Genomic DNA, 21,767 nt, shown 5'->3' with positions numbered 1-21,767 from the left:
TGGTCCTGCTTTGAGCAGTAGGTTAGACTAGATGACCTCCTGAGGTCCCTTCCAATCCTGATATTCTGTGAGTAAGGCCAGGTGTTTATTGCTGGGATATAAAAACAGGAAGTGATTTCTACTCTGCTATCAACGGAGATCCAGGCACCAGCTGATATGATGGGTGACTTAATTATGTGCAGTTTTAGGACACTTTGGATCAGTGCTGAGGATGCTGGCAAGTTGCCAAAATGGCACTCGAGCGGGTTGCAAAATTTGGATGTCCCCTGCGCTAGAGGGGAAAGGTGCCTTATCTCTGCCTATATAGGGCAGAGTGCAGTGGCGGTGTGGTGTTAACCATGGCAGTTCCTCGGCCGATGATATATATGGGAAAGGTAGTGATCAGGTTAATCTTCACCCAGCAACTTGAAAATCTGTCCTCCACTACCTGTCTTTCCAAAGGTCCTCTTGGTGCATAATGGAATTATTAAAGGTGCTGCATTCATATGGTTACTGGAGGTAGCTAGGTGAAGACAGCGAGTTTCAGCCACCTCTAGGCTTCCCCCTCTCTCTGCCCCCCTGCAAGAGGATTACAGTCAGGAATCATAGAATCATAGAATATCAGGGTTGGAAGGGACCTCAGGAGGTCATCTAGTCCAACCCCCTGCTCAAAGCAGGACCAATCCCCAATTAAATCATCCCAGCCAGGGCTTTGTCAAGCCTGACCTTAAAAACTTCTAAGGAAGGAGATTCTATTCTCTAGGAGGGATGATGCTGCTGGCAGCTCAGGGCACAATTCTCCTTGGTTCAAGGCATTCTTGATACAGGGTCCTTGGCGCCCTACCACTGGAGATGAGATGAGGCTGAGTGTGAGCCTTGCCACCTTCAGAGTACTCAGTGGAAGACTCCTCTCTTTGTACAGGGCTCTCCTTAATAAAGGGGACCAAAAGCAACCCCAGCATCCTTTCTCATGTACACAACCTACCAGAATGATCCTTCGGAAACACAGCAAGAAGGGCAGAGAATATGGTCCTAGTGTGCTAATCCCTGTCAGTGGCACCTGGATACGATGATGATGGGTGCATTAGAAACCGGTGGAGAGGCAAGGGTGTTTTCTGTACCCTGTGTGTCAAGAAGACGACAGGGGAAGAGCTTGGACTAGGCAGGAACGTTACCTAGAGGTCAAGGAGAGGTAAATGATGACTGATAGCTATTGCTTGGTGCCATAACATTCTGTTCCAAAAGAAGAAAACCCTAGCTTATAAATGACTGAAAGCAGACGTGGGATGAGTCAGGAAGTTACTGAACTGTGGGACAATGTTAAGCAACTAAGGACATGTGCAAATCTGTACTTCCTGATTCGCTTATCAGGGGTGAATACCATTTTTCTGGACCTCTAGGTTCACGGCCTCTTTAACATGTTCCCAGCAAATAAACAAGCCACTGATACACTTGAGAAATGCATGGCTGGGATAAAGCAGTAGCCGTGTGTTTCTCATGAAGATAATGAGAGCCTGATTTTTGAAGTGCTGATCATCTGCAGCTTCCGCTGACTTCAACAGGAGTTTTGGGTTCTCTGAAAAGCAGGCCTGGGGACTATTGCAATGACCTGGCTAGTGTATGTGTGTGTCCTCTGCTGAATGGAATCAGTAGTGCTCAACTGTGTGTCACATAGGCCCTATACTGCTATCAACTGGTGGAGATTCTTAGGTGGCAGAGGCCTTTGCTTTTTGGAGCAGGAAACATTATCTCAACTGTCACTTGAAGTTCCGAATGGCCATGACACGCAGCATAGCACTCCCATGAAGGTGACCACAGATTTGTTATGATATATTAACCTAGCTCAGTAAGCCTTGCTGTTTACCTCAGCAGAAATGAGCACCCTGGTTATTTTTCACTAGGTTGCAACCACCGATGACGTCGCTGTAAATTAACCTGCAAGGCCAAGATCCCTGAACAGTCTGTCATCTGGCAGCACCCAGACATGTGGTGTTTTTGCATATTTGTTGAATCAAATTCTGAAGAGGTAAAGCAAGGTGAAGTAAAATCAAAGGCTTCTTAAAACAAACAATGGCTCTTCTCGAGCAGACAGACCTATTTCAAGGACAGACGCAGGGCAGCATTAATCATTGCAAATTTATCGATTCGCTCCTTGGACAAAACATAGCAGAATGTCGAAAACTAGCTTTAGGTCACCGGCAGTTTACAAGGGGGAACAATAAACCTTGCCAACCTGAATCTGAATTGCAATTTGCTCCAGAGATGCTAGACATACTGTAAGAAGAAAGCTGATGGGGGGGGGGTTTTGGGGAGGGAGGTTATATTTTGCAACTTCTTAGTCCATACTGATTTTAAATCTCTTTATAAGAGAAGGGAAAAAATAGAAATAAAAAACAAAGCATCGATAGCCAACCTGGGAAAACTGCCTTTAATGAGTACCTAAACACAAAATAGACATATGATATGTAGTTCTGAGGCTCAAATACAGAGTAATTTAGATAATCTAGTATCTTACATTTCATATGACTCACATCATCCATTTGTATCACAAAGCACTTTGTAAGGTTTACATACAGCTTTACATATAAGCTTGAGATCACTTTAACAGCTGTTGAAATGCAGCCACTTCTGTGGTGCAAAGTGGTGACAGTTTAACAGTACACAACAGGAAATGGCCCATGTTGTATCTAATTGAAACTGAAGGGAATATTTTAGCTGCAGGAAGTCAAATGTAATTATCTGAGTTGAAATTTGGCTGGAACACCAGGACTCGTGCCCTTACTCTTATTTGAAAGGCAGTGTGACGGATATCCTGGACAAACCTTATTGAACTAAACTTTTTTGAATTACATTTAAGTATTTTAGGAATTCATTGTATTAAAAATGCAAATGTATATGTATTATTGTGGGATTGCATGTAACTTCTTTACGGAGGAAACAAAGACTAATGTAAACCCTGGGAAGTGTTATGAGCTTCAAAGGACCCTTTGGAACAATGTGAGCTTTTTAAAGCTAAGTGGGTTTCCCAGGAAGCTTCAAGAGGGAAGTACGCTCAAACGTCAACTCCTCTAGGTATGCAAAAATTCAGCTTTCGTAGCTTCTCAAAGCGGAGGGGACCTTTTGTCTGCTGATCACCTGTTACATGAGGACAGCTCCAGAAAGTCGAAACTGGATTAAAGAGTGACTCTCAGTTTCATGGGGATGCTTTACTGTGAGCCAAAGCAGTTATGAACTCGTAAGCAATGCAAAGCCCCTGAGTGGGGTCTGAAGAGCTGTTTACTGGCCAGCGCCCTTGTTGGAGACAGGGTGATCTCTGGTACACTAATTAGCATGTGTGTAGGTTCTTTTATTGCTTTTAATGTTTCCTCAGTAATGCTTTCACCTTGAGAATAAATATGCTTGCTGAGAAAGGGCCATGTGGTACTTTGTAACGGCTGGTAAGTACACATTGTGTACCAACAGGCCTGCTGAGGCAGTCTTCATTTTGGGGGATTTCACAGTGTAGGCGAACTGTGCAGCCTGGAAAAGCCCTAGGCAGGAGGGAGAGAGATGCACGTCTCTGCCCAAGAGAGATGACGGCTGGAGAGCCAGAAACCTAAGAGTGGCTGCCCTTGATGGACCCCAAGGGGGAAATACGGGTGCAGTTGCCCTGGACTGTGACAGGCAGCACCTTCCATATATTCACACCCCCTAACGTCACACTGGGAGCGCTGGTTCATTACTGTCTCCTACCTAATCACCAACACCACCTCCTGCAGCAGGTAAGTGTTTCTTGGAGATGGCAGCCCTGGAGAAGGAAGTTTTCCAGTCACACAATAGATACAGCACTGGTAGCCTCAGCAACGCCCGCTTTCCCCACCATGTTCTGCCCGTGTGACTCAACCCTGACTTCGATGGACCACTTGTGTGGGACATAGGGTAGGTGCCCACTCAGTCCTTGACCTCTTGGTTGAGACTGGGCACAAGGGCATCAGTGAGCGCCAGTGGTAATTGTGTTTGTGACTTGGGAATTGGACTGAGCCACGCCCCAAACTCCGTTCACGTGGGCCTCCGGACAGTCATCGCTTGGTAACAACTCTTGCTCATTACTGACTGGGTTTGAAAGGCCTCGTGTCCCATTACCAAACCCCTGAGCCAAGGTGTCGCTCTCAAAGTCTACTGTTAAAAACAAATGCCCGAAGCCCATAATGTTTGCCTGTGCTTGTGTCTAGAGGACTAGCAGTTATCTGTTTGAATTTGCTTGCAGTAAAACCTGCATTTGAGCAGCTTTGTCCCCAGCCTGTGATTTCTCGGAGAAGGTGGAAGTACTGTAGTGTATTGAAAACTGTGTTACACTTAAAGTAATAGTTTATAGTTTTAAGGGGGTTCCTGGGCCTGCCTGCAGGCTAGGGAGCTCTGTAGGGAAGCATGAAATCTGGTTCTTCAGCAGGCAGTTTGCAAAGCGCCAGCCTAGAGCAAGGTGGCTTGAGTTGTGCCTCTGTGCCTCAGGGAGCAGCCTGTTTTGTCTGTCCCTGTTTTCTTGTGTGTTAAAGTAGTGTTAAGTTGCAGCCTTTCAGAAAGAGTACTGTTTTTTATCTAACTTCTCCTTGTGTGCCATGAATATAACAGGTATGTTTCAGAAAACATTTGCCCCAGCCCAGCCACTCCCCGCCCTCTCCAGAGACTTACGTAGCACCCCATCCCAGAGCATTTGAATCCGAGAGAAAGAGACGTCTGGTGAGGGAAGTTCAGTGATCTGTAGTCCTCCTTTCTAACCTGTTTCTTTCAGCACATCTGCTGCGCTCTGAGGTTGTCAGTGTCTTCTGCTGTGCTGGCTTCACCACCCACACACGTCTGAAATGCCAGCTAGCGAGAGGTTAAAAGTCTCTCACAAAGTAGTTCTGGAGCTTTGGGAATAGGAGAGACAGGGAAATCTGTGTGTAAAGAGACAGATTCATGAAAATGTACTTACAGCAGCTCAGAGATGCAGGCAGGGCTGACCTGTCTTCCCAAATGCTTGTATCTGCCTGCAGTTCGTGAATGTGTTTATTTATGATTTTGCTGGCGTTGGTTTAAATGCAGTGGCAGCAGCCCAACACTCTTGAGCAACCCTTCAGTCGCTAGTTCAGTGGTCCCCAAACTTTTACTCTCGCGCCTCCCCCTTACCAGTGATAGAACGTGTCTTCTCCCCCGGTCGCCTCCTCCCGGCCCAGGAGTGGAGGTGCAGGCGGGCTGGGGGTCAGGAGCAGAACTGGGGCTGCAGCTGTGGCCAAGGGTGGGGGGATTGGGCCGGAACAGAGCTGGGGACAGAGCAGGGCTGGGTGGCACTCCCTCCCGCCCCCTCGTGGGGCCTGGCCTGGGCCCCAACGCCTCCCCAGACGTTCCTCCATGCCCCCCTAGGGGGACGCACCACACAGTTTGGAGACCACTGCGCTAAGTAGGGTACATAGGCGATATAGGATACCACACTGAGGCTGGGAAAGACGTTTTGGGGACAGCAGGGTGGGAAGGTTCAAATCCAGCCCCAAGTAGCAGTTGTGCAGTGTTGCCTGTGTGAAATGTGTCTGCAAACTCATTCCGGTTCCTAATGGACAAGTATCTTCAGCGCATAGAAGTGGGGCTGATTGGCACCTTTGCTGGCAATCTCAGAGGAGTGGTGGTCAAAAGACTGCATGTGCCACAGAGACTGGACTCCCCTCTCCTCCCTAGAGATGGGCCCCTCCAGTTCAGGCTTGAAGCTCTTGGGCGGGGAAGCTTGCATGGCTATTCCTTGTGTTGCATCTGCTCTTTGGGTACACCAAGGATTTCAGTCTCAGGGTTGATGTTCCAGCACTAAATGTCGGGCTATCCAGAGCCATGCGAAATCCAGTTGTTTGCTCAAAACTCTGCCTAGACTCCCTGTCCAGCAAGGGGGCATGGGGAGGGCATCTTGGAGATGGGTGGTGCTGATGGTTTTGGTTCCCCTGGTAAGGGGGGGCATCTGGGAAAACAGCAGGGCACGGGGTACAAACTGAAACATCAGGAGGGGGAATATGGGAGGGGAAAAGGGCTGGGGGGAAGTTTTTATGGCTGGTTCTGAGCCATGTAAACCCTGGCTGAGGCCCTGAGTGCAGATTTGATCTTTGTGTAACACTTGTCACCTCAGCTCTGTATTGCTGTGCATTTAGGTTGCACACGCAGGTTGACCTAGACTCCGGCTCTTGGCCAAAAGACACCCCAGCATTTCTCTCCTCACTCTGGCTCTTCTGCCTTCTCCAGGCTTTCTGGCTACCTGCCAGGCAGGAGACACAGCCGGGGACCAGCCGAGAGAGTCCTTCAGGGGCCTCCCAGCTCCTCCCTCCCTGGGGCAGAGCCGGGCCAGCCTGGCAGCAGAGTTCCCCACCGTGGGGCAGCAGGCCAGGCCACTGTGAGGGGGTGGCTCTGGCTGTGGGGAAGTGGAGCCTGAGTCCTAAGAGTCAATAGAGGGGGAAGGTGGGTTTGTGTGTTGGAGAGGGAGAGGATTAATTGCGGGGAGGGTGCAGCCAATGGCCCACTGAGCTCGGGGAGGTCAGAACCTACAGGAGACAGTGGGAGGGGCGGGGGGGAGGGTGGGAGGCAGACATGAGGGAGATAGCAATGAGCATGCACATTTTATGCAAATTAGTTCTTGGGGGCAGGACTGTCCTAGGAAATTCTGGTTGTGCAGGAAGGTCCAGTGGGTGGAGCACTGGACTGGGGCTCAGAGACCGGGGTTCTATTCCCACCTCTACCTGTGTCCGTGGGAAAATCCCTGCCCCCTCTCCCGCCATGCCTCTACAACTGGCGTGCTCAGTAGAACTGCTTGAAAAATAGGAATTGATTTTCATGGGAAACTTCAACACACTTTTTGTTTTTTTAAAAAAATCTTCCACAAAAATGTTTGATTTTTTTTTCATCCCCCGCCCCCATTCTGTTCTTCTCCTCTCTTCCCCTCCAATGGCAAAATGGACAAATCAAAAAGGGAGACAAAGGGGGAAACAAAACAACAAAGGATTTGGGGAGGACGGGGATTAAGTCCGAAAATCTGAAAATGTTGAACAAAATGAGAATTTGTAGAAAGTTTTTGTTTGGGGATGGATGGGAAGGGGCATTTTTCATTGAAAAATATTCTGGAATGAAAAATTCTAACCAGCGCTAGTGCTGAGCACGGTGAAGTGTGCAGATAAAGATCAATATCTCTGTTTGAGCAAATCCCCATTCCCCTGGGGAGCCATTTATGGAGACAAAATAACATGAGACCATCAAGGCACTGCGCTGCAGTGAAAAACAGCCGGTCTCGCTCATTTCATTTTTTTCCCCTTGGGGCAGGGACTGTTGTTTGTACAGTGCCTAGCACAATGAGTCCTTAATCCGGATGGCCTCCATCCAGGTACTCCTGCAATATACATTTCAGATAATAATAGTGAACTTCCACAGAGCCTGCCTGCAAGGTGCTGATCATCCTCAGCTCCCATGGAAGTCAGTGGGAACTCTGAGCACTTTTTGGGCCTATAGTTACCAACGCAGTCGATCACCCATTTATTGCGTGCGATTGCTGTGGAGTTAATGATTTGGAGAAGGAGTGGGTCTGGTGAGATATTACCTGCCAGGAAGCTTGGTGACTGACTAAGGCTACCTAGCCTGGGTATTTCCTTTCAGTAGCAATAAGTGATGAGGGCTGCCTTGTCCAGGAATAGCTCAGGGAGCTGTCTGCCTAGCAGGATATCTGCACAGTTAATTTTGTCCGTGCTCTCATAAATGTGATTGAAGGCTTTTCGCACTGTTGTAACTGAATAGTCCTTTGGCACCGAGTGAAATGAAAACAAACATAAGCAAAGCTGGGTAACACGTGTAACACAAGTAGCTTTCTCAGTCCTCAGACACACCAAAAACAGTACAATGCAATTTGATTTGGCCCAGCATCTTTCACACAAACGCAGCCTCTCAGCTGGTTTACAGAGTTGAATTTAGTTCCAGAGAGTGGGCAATCAAGGGCACAAGTTACAGGAAACAGCGGCATAAGCCATTGTATGGAGAATAAATTAAAGCATTCAGAGTTAATGCTATTAATAGGTGAGGAGGGAATTTGAGATGTTTTCAACAGAGATGAGTCAAGTTGGGGATTGCTCAGATCCTGCATTTTGAGTAGGGCCCATCCTGTATTTACATGGGATTTTTAAAGAGGTGGAAAATCAGTGAAAGGAATAGTTACAGGAAGTCTGTTCCAGATGGCCAGAGTTACAGAGGAGAAGGCTCTTGCACGAACCATGATGAGTTGTAGGAAGGAAAAGAGAGGAGCCAGGAAAGGGAGTAGAAAGAAGGCAGGTGTGTGAACACTAGAGATGCTTTTTAGTAGAAATAGGTGAATAATGCAAAAAAATAATTTCCACAAATATTAATTGGGACTTTTTCAGTGGATTTGTTTCGGTCCCGTGTGTGTCCCTGCTGTGTTCCTTTTCTGTGTGAGCGTTTGATTTTGTTGATGAATGTGTTCGTCTAAAGCAAATTTCGACTGCTGGTGATGATGAGCTCATTTCACTGAAAGAAAAAGCCATCGCTGATGATATCGGTGGTGATAGGGACGGCTGGCAGTGTCTGTCCTGCTGGAAAGCTGGTCTTGCAGCACAGAGCAGGGTTTTAACATGTTGAATGTTTACAAACACTGTGGTGGAACTTTCCAGAACAGGCATCAAAATCCACCTGTAAGACATGTCCTTCACAAAACGGGGCATTGCGCTTTCAGCTTCCTGTTGGTCACACTGCAGGTGCATGTATTCGTTTTAAGCACAGATCTCAGGTGACTGTTTCTGAGAACCTAGCCCTTGTGACCAGATTGGTAAAGGGACAGAGACCCTTAAGACTATAGGCTGCAGGTTCAACTTCAGGAGCTTTCCAGAAGCTGAGAATGGGTGACGGGATGGATCACTTGATGATTACCTGTTCTGTTCCTTCCTTCTGAAGCATCTGGCTTTGGCCAGTGTTGGAAGACAGGATTCTGGGCTGGATGAACCATTGGTCTGACCCAATATGGCCGGTCTTATGTTCTTAACTCTATCCCAAGAATGTAGTGAATGACCAAAAGTTATCACTGTCTGTTGACCATTCAGTAGCCGATGGGAAGTTAGTTTGGTGGTTGTAGTGCAGTTCCCAGTGTACAATGTCCACATTACAGTTGGCAGCCCTAGCAGAGAGGTCAAGGAAGTGGGCCATGGAGACTGAAGAATCCTCTCCCTTCCCCAGTCCTCAGAGGCGGTCTCGGCAGTTCAGGGTCGAGAAGTGCTGGCAGGGAATGTGACAAAGCTTTTCACAGATTCTAAGGTCAGAGGGGATCATCGTGATCATCGAATCTGACCTACCTGCTCTGCGGCTGCCCTCTTGTACCTGCTCAATGGAGAAGCAGATGGCTCCAGCCCATAGGACTCTCCACAGCATCTTTCACGCAGAATGGGCGCGCACACAGAAAATTGGCCCTTAATGTTTACAGTAAGGTTTGTTTTCTGGCTGCTGAATCAGCATAACATCAGGATGGCAAGTTGAGTGGGTCACACCTTCTGCCACTGGGTTCCTCGCTAAAGTGCAAATGTCATAAAGATGCCAGCAATGCCTTTCAGCAAGATGCCAGCAAAACCTTTTATTCCAGGTCACAGTCTGATGAGATTAGAAAGGTGTTCAGATTATACGTACCTGTGAAACTGGATTCAGTATTTGGGATGTGAGACTTCCAAGGCTAATGCAGTCCTAGGATGCATCATGTGAGGTATTTCCAGTAGAGACAGGGTATCATTATACAAGGCACTGGTGAGACCTCATCTGGAATAGTGTGTGCAATTCTGATCCCCCATGCTTAAGAAAGATTAATTGAAATTGGAATAGATGCAGAGAAGGGCTACTAGGATGATCTGAAGAACGGAAAACCTACCTTATGAGAGGAGAGCTAAGGAGCTTAGCTTGTTTAGCGTAACCAAAGGAAGGTTGACGGGAGATATGATTGCGCTCTATAAATACGTGAGCGGGACAAATACCAGGGAGGGGGAGGAGTTGTTTAAGTTAAGTGCCAATATGGACACAAGAACAAATGGATATAAACTGGCCATCAACAAGTTTAGACTGGAAATCAGAGAAAGATTTCTAACCATCAGAGGAGTGAAGTTCTAGAACAGCCTCACAAGGAGAGTAATGGGGGCAAAAAACCTAACTGGCTTCAAGACAGAGCTTGATAAGTTTATGGAGAGGATGGTATGAGGAGACTGCCTGCAATAGCATGTAGCCAGTCTGCAACTGCTAGTAGCAAAATATCTCTAACGGCCCATGGTGGGAGACCAGTTCAGGAGGGCTCTGAGCAGGGCCAGCTCTAGGTTTTTTGCCACCTCAAGCAAAAAATTTGCTTCCCCAAACTCCGAGAGCACAACTGCCGCCCCCCGCCCCCGCCCAAAAGGGTGGCCGGAATGCCGCCCCTGGAATTGTGCTGTCCCAAGCACATGCTTGCTTTGCTGATGCTTAGAGCCGGTCCTGGCTCTGAGTTACTACAGAGAATTCTTTCCCAGATGTCTGGTTGGTAGGTCTTTCCCACATGCTCAGGGTCCAACTGATCACCATATTTGGGGTCAGGAAGGAATTTCCCCCAAGGTCAGATTGCCAGAGACCCTGGGGTTTTTTTGCCTTCCTCTGCAGCATGGGGCCCAGGTCACTTGCAGGTTTAAACTAGTGTAAATGGTGGATTTTCTGTAACTTGAAGTCTTTAAATCATGATTTGAGGACTTCAGTAACTCAGCCAGAGGTTATGGATCTATTACAGGAGTGGGTGGGTGAGGTTCTGTGGCCTGCAATGTGCAGGAAGTCAGACTAGATGATCACGATGGTCCCTTCCGGCCTGAAAGCGTGTCTTCAGGAACAGTGAGGTACTGCAGGACGTGTTGTTGGGGCGTCTCTGAGCAATGCTCTTTCATCGGATTCATTACGGAGCCAATGCCTGAGCCAGCATTCTGTCAGGGGACGCTTGACACTGCCAGGGAGTCACCTCTTGGGTGAACTGCAGAACAGACATCCTGACCACTTCTGCTCATTCGCCTGGCACTTCCTGATGCAATGTCAGGGCGTAGGGCTGGCCATAGTCTAGTTGAGATGGTTCCAGTCTGTTCACCCCCATCGCCTTCCCTGGAGATTACAATTGAGCACAGCACTTTTCTTCACTTCCTGTCCTAAACCGTAGCACTGTGGTACTGTGCCCTGTCAGACCAGCTGTCATGTCCCGCATTAAAAGTGGCTGCACTTAAAAAGCAGGTGACGTGAGTCTAATGGCTCTATTTCAGGCATTTTTTAATGTATCCATCACTGTACTATCTAGGTGTCATATTAAAAAGCATCAGTCAAGTTCAATCAATCGCAACACGTCTGTCAACTTAAAAAGCAAAAGTACCATTTGCAAAGGCTCTTATGGCAAAATATTCAAACGCTGGGTACCTAAAATTAGGTTCCTAAATCCATATTTAGGCAAGTGATTTGATATTCCAGAAGGGCTGAGCAGACCACAAATCTCCTTCCTGTCAATGGGAGAACCATGAGACCGGCACCTCTGAAAATCGGATCACTTACGAAGCAGCTTAAATAGGGATTCGGGGCTCTCACTTTAGGCCCCCAGTTGCAGAATGGGAGGCTGTGGGTGCTCTGAAAATCAGGTCCCAGGTTTGCAAATGTTGACCTGAGTCTGATCATTTCCAATCCTGCAAGGCATTTAAACCCGTATAATGAAAATGTTTCACATAGTGTTCTCTTTCCTCCCACGCCTTCTCACTCCCTACAGTTGTGGCCATTCAGGAGTGGTTTATTTTTTTTTTTAGCTTTGGTCGCAGTCCCCCCATCTCCTTCTGTTTTCCTAGAGTCGTCTGTCACGCTAAAAAATTTCACAATATTTTCCTTGTGGGCAAAAAAAGTATAATAAGGGAACTTGGCACATGCTTGGGAGAGAGCTAATTATAGGATTTTCAGGCTAATGTGATAATATTTTACTTAAATGTGCGGCGTAGTTGTAATTACTCCTCCGGAGATGCCAGCCGCAGCAGAGGATGAGGCAATATGCTATTATGTAATCTACTGTTATTGTGCTGCTGTGGAAATTTTCGCTCTCCCATCACCTTCCCTCCCACACGGCCCCAAGCTTTTCATCCCAAACTCAGCACTGTTGCTTCTTTTAATGGGATCTTGTTGAGTCTGGTGGGTCAGCGACAGACCCGGCCGTATGCACAGGCAGCTGCTTGAGAAGCTGGTGGCAATTCCAGGGCCTCTGTCTATTCCCGGTAACTGGGAGTGGTGTCTGGTCTCTCACCGTTCTCTGGGCCTGATCTGTTGATTTCAGTGCGAGTGGGGTCTGGTCCCATCTGCCTTTCCATGAGCAATACTGGAAAGTGGTAGCTCCTAGGCAGATTCCCCCAGCCAAGCCACCATCTGGTGGCTTGGAATCCTGCAACCTTAGCCAAAAATCCATCCCACCTAAGGCATCATTGCAGGTGTACCTGGTCACAGGTTGCTTTTCCCCCTTTATTCCTTGTAGTGCAGTACACGTCAGGCTGTGATCTGCCATGGCCACTAGAGGTCCCTAGAGCTGCTTCTGTTAGTAAAATGATGCTAAGTCCATCAGCCTCCAAACAAAGATGCTTTCAACTAGACTAGTTCTAGCCCAGTCTATGGCCCTTTTAGGGCTTTTTTGGTCAACTAAAACTGTCTCTCTCTGCAGCTTCATTTCCTTTATGTGGGTGTAAATACAGCTCTGAGCAGATTAGTGGATGATGATGATAAAGTTGGAGGGGTTGCAAATACACAGGAGAATGGAATCAAATGGCAAAGCGACCTGGAGAAATCAGAGCAACAGGGGCTGCAGGAGGAGATCTGGTGCAGAAGACCATAAAGTCCCACACCCAGGGAGAAGACACGCACAGCCCAGATATGAAATAGGAGGGGGAACCAAGTAGCCAGATCCATTGCTTCAGAGCAGATTAATTTTTCTGTCACATCATCTTCATCCTTACACCTTTTTTCTGTAATCAAGCACTACGGTTGCTGGTGGGGAGATGTAGAGCTGCGATGGAACGGCTAGGTGAGAACGTGTTCACAAGGGCATACCTGCAGGTATCTTAAGAACAGATCCATAATACGAAGCGGTTTGAGAACCACTGGTTTAATGCACTGAGCACTGGACTGTGGTCCAACCACGCATACATTCTTATCCTCATCTTGTACATGGACTGCCTCTCTGGCCTTTGGCAAGTCATACAGAGCCTCATCAAAAGCCTGCTGAAGTCAGTGGAAAAAACACCCTTTGGTTTTGTTGAGATTTGAATCAAGCCCCTGATCTCTTTGCCTCAGCTTCCCTACCTGTAAAATAGGGATAATGCTTACCCACTTCATTGGGGTACTGGGAGGATTCATTTATTAATGCTGGTGAAGTGCATTGGAGATGCATAGCTATCGTCCAGTAGAGGTGGTAGCCATTAGCCATTCTGTGGACTGGGCCATAGGATCAGAACAGATGTGCCTAGAGGTGAGTTCTCTCTCTGAGAACTGACCTGCAGGAGATGGTGTTTGTTTAATTCACTCACATTTAATGTCCTGGTTTTCATTTCATTGACCTTATTCCCATTCTCCATCCAAACTTTCAGTTGGCCCAGGGAATATAGGACAGCCCTGCATCTCAGATCCTAATTTGTCTGTGTCAACAGACTTAACATGTATAATTTATAAGTGATTGAATTAGGTAGCCAGGGTTTCAGGAAACCTGCAGCACTTGAAATCTTGCTTTGTCATCAGGGTTTCCTGCTCTGAAGTTTCATGGCAAGGATCCATTAAGTCCAGAAGGAACCATTTTGATCAGCTTGTCTGACCTCCTGTATAACACTGACCATAGAACTTCCCCAAATAATTCCTAGATTGTCTCTTTTAGAAAAACATTCAATGTTGGTTTAAATATTGTCAGTGATGGAGAATCCACCACAACCCTTGGTAAATTGTTTCAGTGGTTACTTACCCTCACTGTCAAAAATGTGTGCCTTATTTCCAGTCTGAGTTTGTCTAGCTTTAACTTTCAGCCACTTGGTCCTGTCAAACCTTTCTCTGCTAAATTGAAGAGCCCATTATTAAATATTTGTTTCCCACGTAGGTACTTTATAGACAGTAACCAAGTCACCCCTTAACCCTTTTCTTTGTTAAGCTAAATAGATTGAGCTTCCTGAGTCTATCACTAAAAGACATATTTTCCAATACTTTAATCATTGTGATGGCTCTTCTCTGAACCCCCTCCAACTTATCAACATCTTTCTTGAATTGTGGGCACCAGAACTGGACAAAGGATTCCAGAAGTCACACCAGTGCCAAATACAGAGGTAAAATCTCTCTACTCCTATTCATGATTCCCCTGTTTATGCATCCCAGGATCGCATTAGCTCTTTTGGCCACAGCGTCACACTGGGAGCTCGTGTTCAGCTGATTATCCACCACGACTCCCAAATCTCTTTCGTCGTCCCCGCTTCCCAGGATAGAACCCCCTCATCCTGTAAGAATGGCCTGCATTCTTTGTTCCTAGAGGGATACAGTTACATCTGGAGTTGGAATTTGGCCAGGAGACTGGGGTTCAACAAGCCTAAGATGAGCTAGAGCTCTGGTGGCCCCCGCTCAAGTGGGTCCAGGGAGCTGCAGCCCAAACGCTGTCTCGGGACCTATGGACCTGGATTTGAGACCTCCAGTCCCTCACAGCTCGTACCATTCCTCCCTCAGAGAGAGAGGGAGTTCTATGGTAGCGAACAACCTTTGAGAACACAGCTCAGGTGAAACAACTTCCTTAAACACTGTACTGGAATAGGATTATCTGCTTCTTAGGCATTGGCTAACTGCCAGGGCTGGAGCTAGCCAGTGGAAATTGTTGGGAATGACCATTCAAGCACTTGGATAATCTGGAAAGTGGCAGTTGGTAGTTTAAGGTGTGTGCACACAAACCCGCGCTCACTGGATGCATATTGCTTGGAGCCTTGAATTCGTGCCAAGTGGCTTTTGGACCAAGCTGGCTTGTTTTCCAGCTGTACATCGATGTATAAATAAACCCTGGAGTTCGGGTGGAATCTCGGAACAGGCAAGTCTGACTCTTGTCAGAGCCCCACTGCACCAAAGCCCAGTTTAGCTCTAGGGCTAATCCATAGGCAGCCTCAGCAGCTAGGCCAAAGGGAGAATGGGCCAAAGTGGCGCTGGTCTTTACTATCAGAACTGAGACACATTGGAGGGGAGGGGAGGTGAAGCTTGCATGGGCTGTGCCGTATCTGGGGATAAACACGGGACTTCAGTCTCCAGGGCTGTTCCTCTGCCACCTTTTCACTTGTACTAAATTCACTTGGCTAAAGCAGGCGTGTTGAGAGTTAAAGCACTGGGCACTCACCTCATTTCCCGGCATGCACCGAAAAACAACAAGAAGCCTGGAGTTTGTGAAATAAATTATAGCCCTCTTTCCTGCATGAAGCATTTGGCAGACACATGTCCCTAATTGCAGGTGAGTCCATATCGCCAAGCAGGGGAAAGAATAGAAGCTGCAAAAATCAGACGTGCGCATTTTATCCTGAGAAGGATCAAAGGCAGGAAGAGCTCCCATTACACATCTGGTGCAGCAGCTCAGCTCAGGAAAGATCCCTCCCGCCCCCCACGGGGAAGACTTCACTCTCGGCACCAAGCCTGGCCATGTTCACCCTGCTCTGACCCAGCAGGGCGGGCTTGGCCACTCAGTTTCATATCACACCCTTTGTGGCCTGGCTCAGCAGGGAACAGCTCCTGGGTCCTTGCAGAGCCACTGGCCGCTCCCTGCTTCTCCCACGCACTACTGCAGCAGTGCTGCAGAGAGATGCACTGCAGACCAGAGCTCTCTGGGGCACAGAGCCCCGACACAGTCTCTCAGTCTGTCACCACTGCTCCCCAAGTGTCAGAACCACCTTGGTTATGGCCTTATGCACCCACAGAGGGAGCACCCACCTGCTCCTTGCTTAGCCATTCCCTCCCATTCAGCACGATTTGTGCCTGGGCGTAACTGACCACACAGGGCCGTGGAGAATCATCCTCCACATTTTACAGGTTCCATTTCATTTCTGTGTACACTCAGGGTAAACAGTCGAGGGCATTGGCACCAAGGCAATTTGTTTTGTTGGGGTTTTTCTTTTTTGGTGGGGGGGAGAGGGGTGCATGATTGAAACGTCAAATCTGCCTTAAAGATTTCAAGTGTTTTGGGCTTAACTGGCAGGGGGGAAATGGACCTGAATTTTGAAAATACTTAGTAGATGTATTGCTGGGACAATTGGCCATGTGTTGCCAGTTGCTCCTCAAAGCATGTTGGGCCATGCTGCTCTGACAAAGATGGAAGAAGGAAACTTCTACATCTGTATATTCCTGGAGAAGGGAAGAAGCTCCATAGCTGCTTGGGCCATGGAGAGGCCATGGCTTATTTTCCAAAGTGTCAGTGTAGGACATGGGATGCAGGCGGACATCAGATTTAACCCTAGGAGATTTGCCCTGGAGTTGGAGGGGCTGAAATCCACTTCTGGCGGGTTTCATCTTTAAAATCGAGGTTTGAATTTTCTCTCCGTCATACTGGAGTAAATCAGGATTAACTCCATTGAAGCCGATGCGTAAAGCCACTGTGAGGTCAGAATCAGAATCTTTGTCCTTAGAATCAGATACGGCTGTTCTCGCCAGTGCTAAAACATCAGTATGACCACAGACAGAGATTTTTAGAGTCAGCGATTTCATTTCAGTCCGACCGAATGCTGAATTCATTATAAATCTCTAGATGAGGGCCAGGTTCTAATCTCTCAGTGGTGTGAAAATCAGCCCTCCTATGGAGGTGTCTACAATTAAGTGCCAAGTTGGGAAATGTTAGGCTAAACCTCTCTGTAGCCTGGGATTAACTTCTCTTGCAGGGGTGGAGATGGGGGTGGTTATGGAGATGGGGGCGGTAGTTAATCACGAGTCAGCTCAAAGTCTCACTTGTTACTCAGGCAAACCTTGAACTGATTTCTTCCCCTGGGCCCAGCAACCTCCCTGTCCCCTTCCATATCATTCATCAAAGCCCCCTTCAGTTCTGCCACCAACCCATGCTGGTCTGACTATTACAAAAGACAACGGCTGTGTTGTTATTAATTGTTACTAGATTATAATATAGATTTCTGCTTATATTAATAATTGAGTATATTAAATGGTTATTATAATTTTTAATAGATATGCATTATTATATCATAATTTATTACCTGAGTCCTTGAAGGCATGTTCCCTTGAGCAAGTTCTCCCACCCCCATTATTTTCTGGTAGCTCCCCTTCTTTTTTCACCCCAAACCCTAATAATTTATTATGTCTTATTATATTTTATTAATATTGAATACCATAGCAGCTAGAGGCCCTACTGAAGTTCAGGGCCCCCAAGTACTACTCGGTGTATAGACAGTGAGAGACGGTCTTTGCACTAAAGACACAAAGGTTAGGAGGGGAAACCGAGGCAAAGAGAAAGTGATTTGGCCGGGGTCGGGGGGGGGGTCAGTGGTAGAGCAGGGAATAGAATCTTAGAGTTCTGGGTTGCCATGCCATGCATTAACCACTGGACAACACTGACTCCCTGTAACAGGGCCGTCTGCCCGTCTAAGGGCCGGGTGAGCTAGGGAGCAGCCAGCTCTGTTCTGAAGACGAGACGAGCAAGCAGATAGGTGCTGGGAAATCCAACCCAGCTGGGCAGCATGAGGTGATTGGGGCTGGAGGATGTAAAGGAGAAAGCCTGGGCCCAAGAGGGCTGGGAGGACACGTTCCTATACCTGTAGCAGAGAACTATGAGGTGGTGAGACCCTGTGGACCTAGGGTTGCCAACTTTCTAGTCACAGAAAACCGAAAATCGAGCTTTGGTATAAGGGCTAGGAACTGACCTGACCAGTTTTCCCAGGTTGGTGACTGAGGGCCCCAGCCTACACTGCTGTTCGTCTTATTAAAGGAGGCAGGGGCTACCAGACTTTCTTCAGTGGTCGAGGAAAGGAGCTGAGCATGAGCAGGACAGAGTGCCTTATCCATAAAGAGGTTTGTGGATCGTAAGCTCTTGGGGCAGGGACTGTATCTTCCTACATGACTGAACAGCACTGAGCTCACTTTGGGCCTGAATTCAGTGGTGCCAGGGAGAGCCCTTGTAATCAGGGAATGGTGTGAAGGAGGAAAGGACGTTGGGTCGGGTGGATGGGAGGCTGAAGGAAAATGAATGAACTATTTGAAAGTCTTTTACCCCAGCTGGCCATATGGGAATATGTTCCTTTTTAATGATGCATTTGTATGAGCAATTCTGTCTGTGTTCTGTCACCAGTGTAACCTCTTGGACTTTTGTTCTGTGTTTAGGGGAGACCCACACAATGGACTCTGTGTGCATGTAGCTTTTGTCACAGAGAGACAAAACATGACAGCAGGAGTCTTTTGTTAATGTGCACATTCTTTAATTCACAGATCATATGGATGGCGCTAACTTGGGTGTACTTAGTTCCTGATCTTGCAAACACTTATGCACATGAGCACTCGCATTGAGTTCAATGTGACTGCTCGTGTGTGTTGAGCCTATGCGGGTGAATGGAACTACTCACGTGTGTAAATGTTTGCAGAATGGGGGCCTTAGTGTGTGGGCGTCTGGAGGCAAAAGCTCTCCAAATTTCTTTTTAAAACGTCCATGTGCTCACACCTACTTCAGGGCCCTTCCACACACGCTTGGCATTTGTACTGTTGGTGCAAAAGCCTTTAGCTCCGTGGGCACTTTTGTCTGGAACAGCCTTTCTGGCCTTTCCATCTGCTCTCTATCTCTTTTCAGGTTGCATCTGAAAACATCCTCTCCACTTCCCCCACGCCCAGGTCCAAGCCACTCAGGTTCTCTCTCCGGCTGCTATTATGTATCACTTAAGGATCCAATTCTACAAATCCTCTAAGCTCAGCACTCCGGTTAAAGTCCAATGGCAGCTCCAGGTATGGAGGTTTGGCAGGAATGAGACCTTATTCTGAAAGGTGGTCTGGGGTATAGTTTCTATGAAAGAGGGTAAAAATTTCAGTGAAGCTTTTAGTTTGCTGCTACATAGCAAAAGTCTAGGAAGTCCCCGGAGCTGGACAGTGCTGGTTTTTGGCTGTATGCTAGCCTATCGCTTCTCAGACAAATGGTAGCTTGAAGTGAGGTGCCTCCAAAGAAGCAAAGGGATTGTTATGGCTGAAGACCAGTGAGGGCAATTTAAAGTTTACCATCAACTGTTTTGCTGCTGATCTTTTGTTAGCAGAAACAGCCAGGGTCCTTTGGGATTGTGGGGAGTGCTGGATTAGAGAACCATCCCTCTGTTTCCCTCCAGTCTGACTCGGGGAGGTTGGCTCCATTTTTTCTGGATAGATATCCCAAAGCTGGAGGCTTGTCCAAGTCTCTCTGGGCTGGCAATTGGACAGGAAGTCTGGTGAGATCAGGTTTTCTCAAGAGATGCGGTGCTGAGGCCGAGTCTGGAACGTCACCAGAACAGCCCCTCTTGTGGGCTTTTGGTACTTCCAGTCCCAGCCAACATCAGGGAGCAGGGAAATGCGGCAGGAACAATAGAACAAAAAGATGCTCCTTGAACTTCTTCAGATCTTACATACATTTTGCATGAAAATATTGGTCAATTTTAATTTAATCCAGACTGGTTCTCTCCTCCCTAATGGAGTCCGCATGGAGGCATTTCCCGTGGCTGAGAAATAAGAAGTGGAAACCCTGATCTTACAGGGGGGATGGATTTTTTTGCTAATATGTTGAAGGGGAAAACGAGGGATTTAATGTTTCTTCCCCCTGTTGCTGAAGAAAAGTTATGATGAGCAGAACTCTAGAAACAGACTGATGGTGCCAGAAGTTTCGCAGCGCACCCACCACAAGTTATCTTTCTGTAACTAAAACCTGACCTAGATTGCCTGGCCAAAAAATAAATTCTGCGCATTACAGTGGATATACACTGCTTTTATTACCCTACTGCTGGACACTCGGGGGCCTAGTTATCATTTACACTAAGGCCTGGTCTACGCACACAACTTGTACTGGTATAAGTGCTTCAGCTAGGGGTGTGTTTTACCCAAACAGTTGTACTGAATACCCCTTGTGTGAAAGCAGTTACATCACTGTAAAGATGCCTTATACGTGACTAGCTTGTTCCCCTTCCTGTATGGGAGTAAACTATCCCAATATAAACACTTTTATAGCAGGATAATTGTGTCCACACGGGGGCTGAACCCACTGGTATAACTGGAGCGGGATGACTTGTGGGTCGACAAGGCCAAGGGCCCCTTTCTACAACCTGAGCAGTGTAAACTGGCTTTAGTGTAAATGACCATCAGGTCTTTTCTTTTGTGCTGGAAGTAGAATCGAAAGGCTTGTCTGGACACAAAGTTGTACTGCTGTAGTTATACTGATATACTAAAAGCAGAATAAGCCCTTAGCATGAATGTGGTTATACCGGTATAGAAGTGTGTATTCCTGTGTGGGAAGAGGACTAAGCTATACTGATGTACGGCACCTTTATACTGGTATATATGGGTCCACGATAAGGGGTTTATAGCTATTCCAGTTAAAAATCACATCTCTAGCCAAAAAAGTTACAGCAGTACAAAAACTGAGCGTAGGCCAAGCCTAAGACCAAATAATGTAAAGCTTTATCTCTCTGGAAGCAGGAGTGTCCTGAGGCCAGATCTACACCACAGACTTCTGCCCGTAGCTGTGTGGGGCAGGGCTGTGAAGCAGTGAAATTCCATACGGACCTCTCTCTTGTCTATTTAGAAAGTAAGATCTTCAGGCCAGGGGCCGTCACTTTCAATGAGTCTGTGTTTGAGGGGGTCTTCCTGGTTCTAATGGTTTTGAAAAACTTTCAACAAAGGATCTTTGATAGAGGTGGGGGGAAGGGGCCCTTGCTACTTCCAAGAATTTTTCTGTTGAACATTTACCACCCAAAGCTTTTAAGGAAGGAATGCTGGTGAGTAGTTAGACTTCAAGCCTGGGAATTGGGACACTTGGGGTCTCATCTGTACGATAGATTTGCTGTGTGTTCTTGAGCAAGCACTTAACCTCTGTCTGCCTTAGGGCTTTCCTACAAGGAGAAAAAGCCCAGAATAGCAAGTGCTATATACGCAAAAAGAAAAGGAGTACTTGTGGCACCTTAGAGATGAACAAATTTATATGAGCATAAGCTTTCGTGAGGTACAGCTCACTTCATCGGATGCATTCAGTGGAAAATACAGTGGGGAGATTTATATACATAGAGAACATGAAACAATGGGTGTTACCATACACGCTGTAACGAGAGTGATCACTTAAGGTGAGCTATTACCAGCAGGAGAGTGGGGAGGGAAAAACCTTTTGTAGTGATAATCAAGGTGGGCCATTTCCAGCAGTTGACAAGAACGTCTGAGGAAATAAACATGGGGAAATAGTTTTACTTTGTGTAATGACACATCCACTCCCAGTCTTTATTCAAGCCTAAGTTAATTGTATCCAGTTTGCAAATTAATTCCAATTCAGCAGTCTCTCATTGGAGTCTGTTTTTGAAGTTTTTTCGTTTAAGAATTGCAACTTCTAGGTCTGTAATCGAGTGACCAAAGAGATTGAAGTGTTCTCCGACTGGTTTTTGAATGTTATAATTCTTGACGTCTGATTTGTGTCCATTTATTCTTTTACGTAGAGACTGTCCAGTTTGACCAATGTACATGGCAGAGGGGCATTGCTGGCACATGATGGCATATATCACATTGGTAGATGTGCAGGTGAATGAGCCTCTGATAGT

General features: G+C 47.1%; 1 protein-coding gene across 4 annotated transcripts in view; it reads left to right on the top strand.

Moving 5' to 3' along the window:
* Positions 1 to 21,767, top strand: part of LZTS3 (leucine zipper tumor suppressor family member 3) — a 134,253-nt gene that overhangs the window by 52,644 nt on the left and 59,842 nt on the right. Inside the window, exon 2 of one of the 4 annotated variants that reach the window (XM_074951928.1) lies at positions 18,803 to 18,954. The exons of the other annotated variants lie outside the window; for them this stretch is intronic. The gene's annotated coding sequence lies outside the window, so the exon portion shown is untranslated. The remainder of the gene's footprint in view (positions 1 to 18,802; positions 18,955 to 21,767) is intronic. 4 annotated transcript variants of the gene reach the window in all.

The sequence above is a fragment of the Natator depressus genome, chromosome 4 (genome assembly GCF_965152275.1).
Source record: "Natator depressus isolate rNatDep1 chromosome 4, rNatDep2.hap1, whole genome shotgun sequence".
Lineage (NCBI taxonomy): Eukaryota > Metazoa > Chordata > Testudines > Cheloniidae > Natator > Natator depressus.
This window is presented reverse-complemented; position numbering and strand designations above follow the sequence as displayed.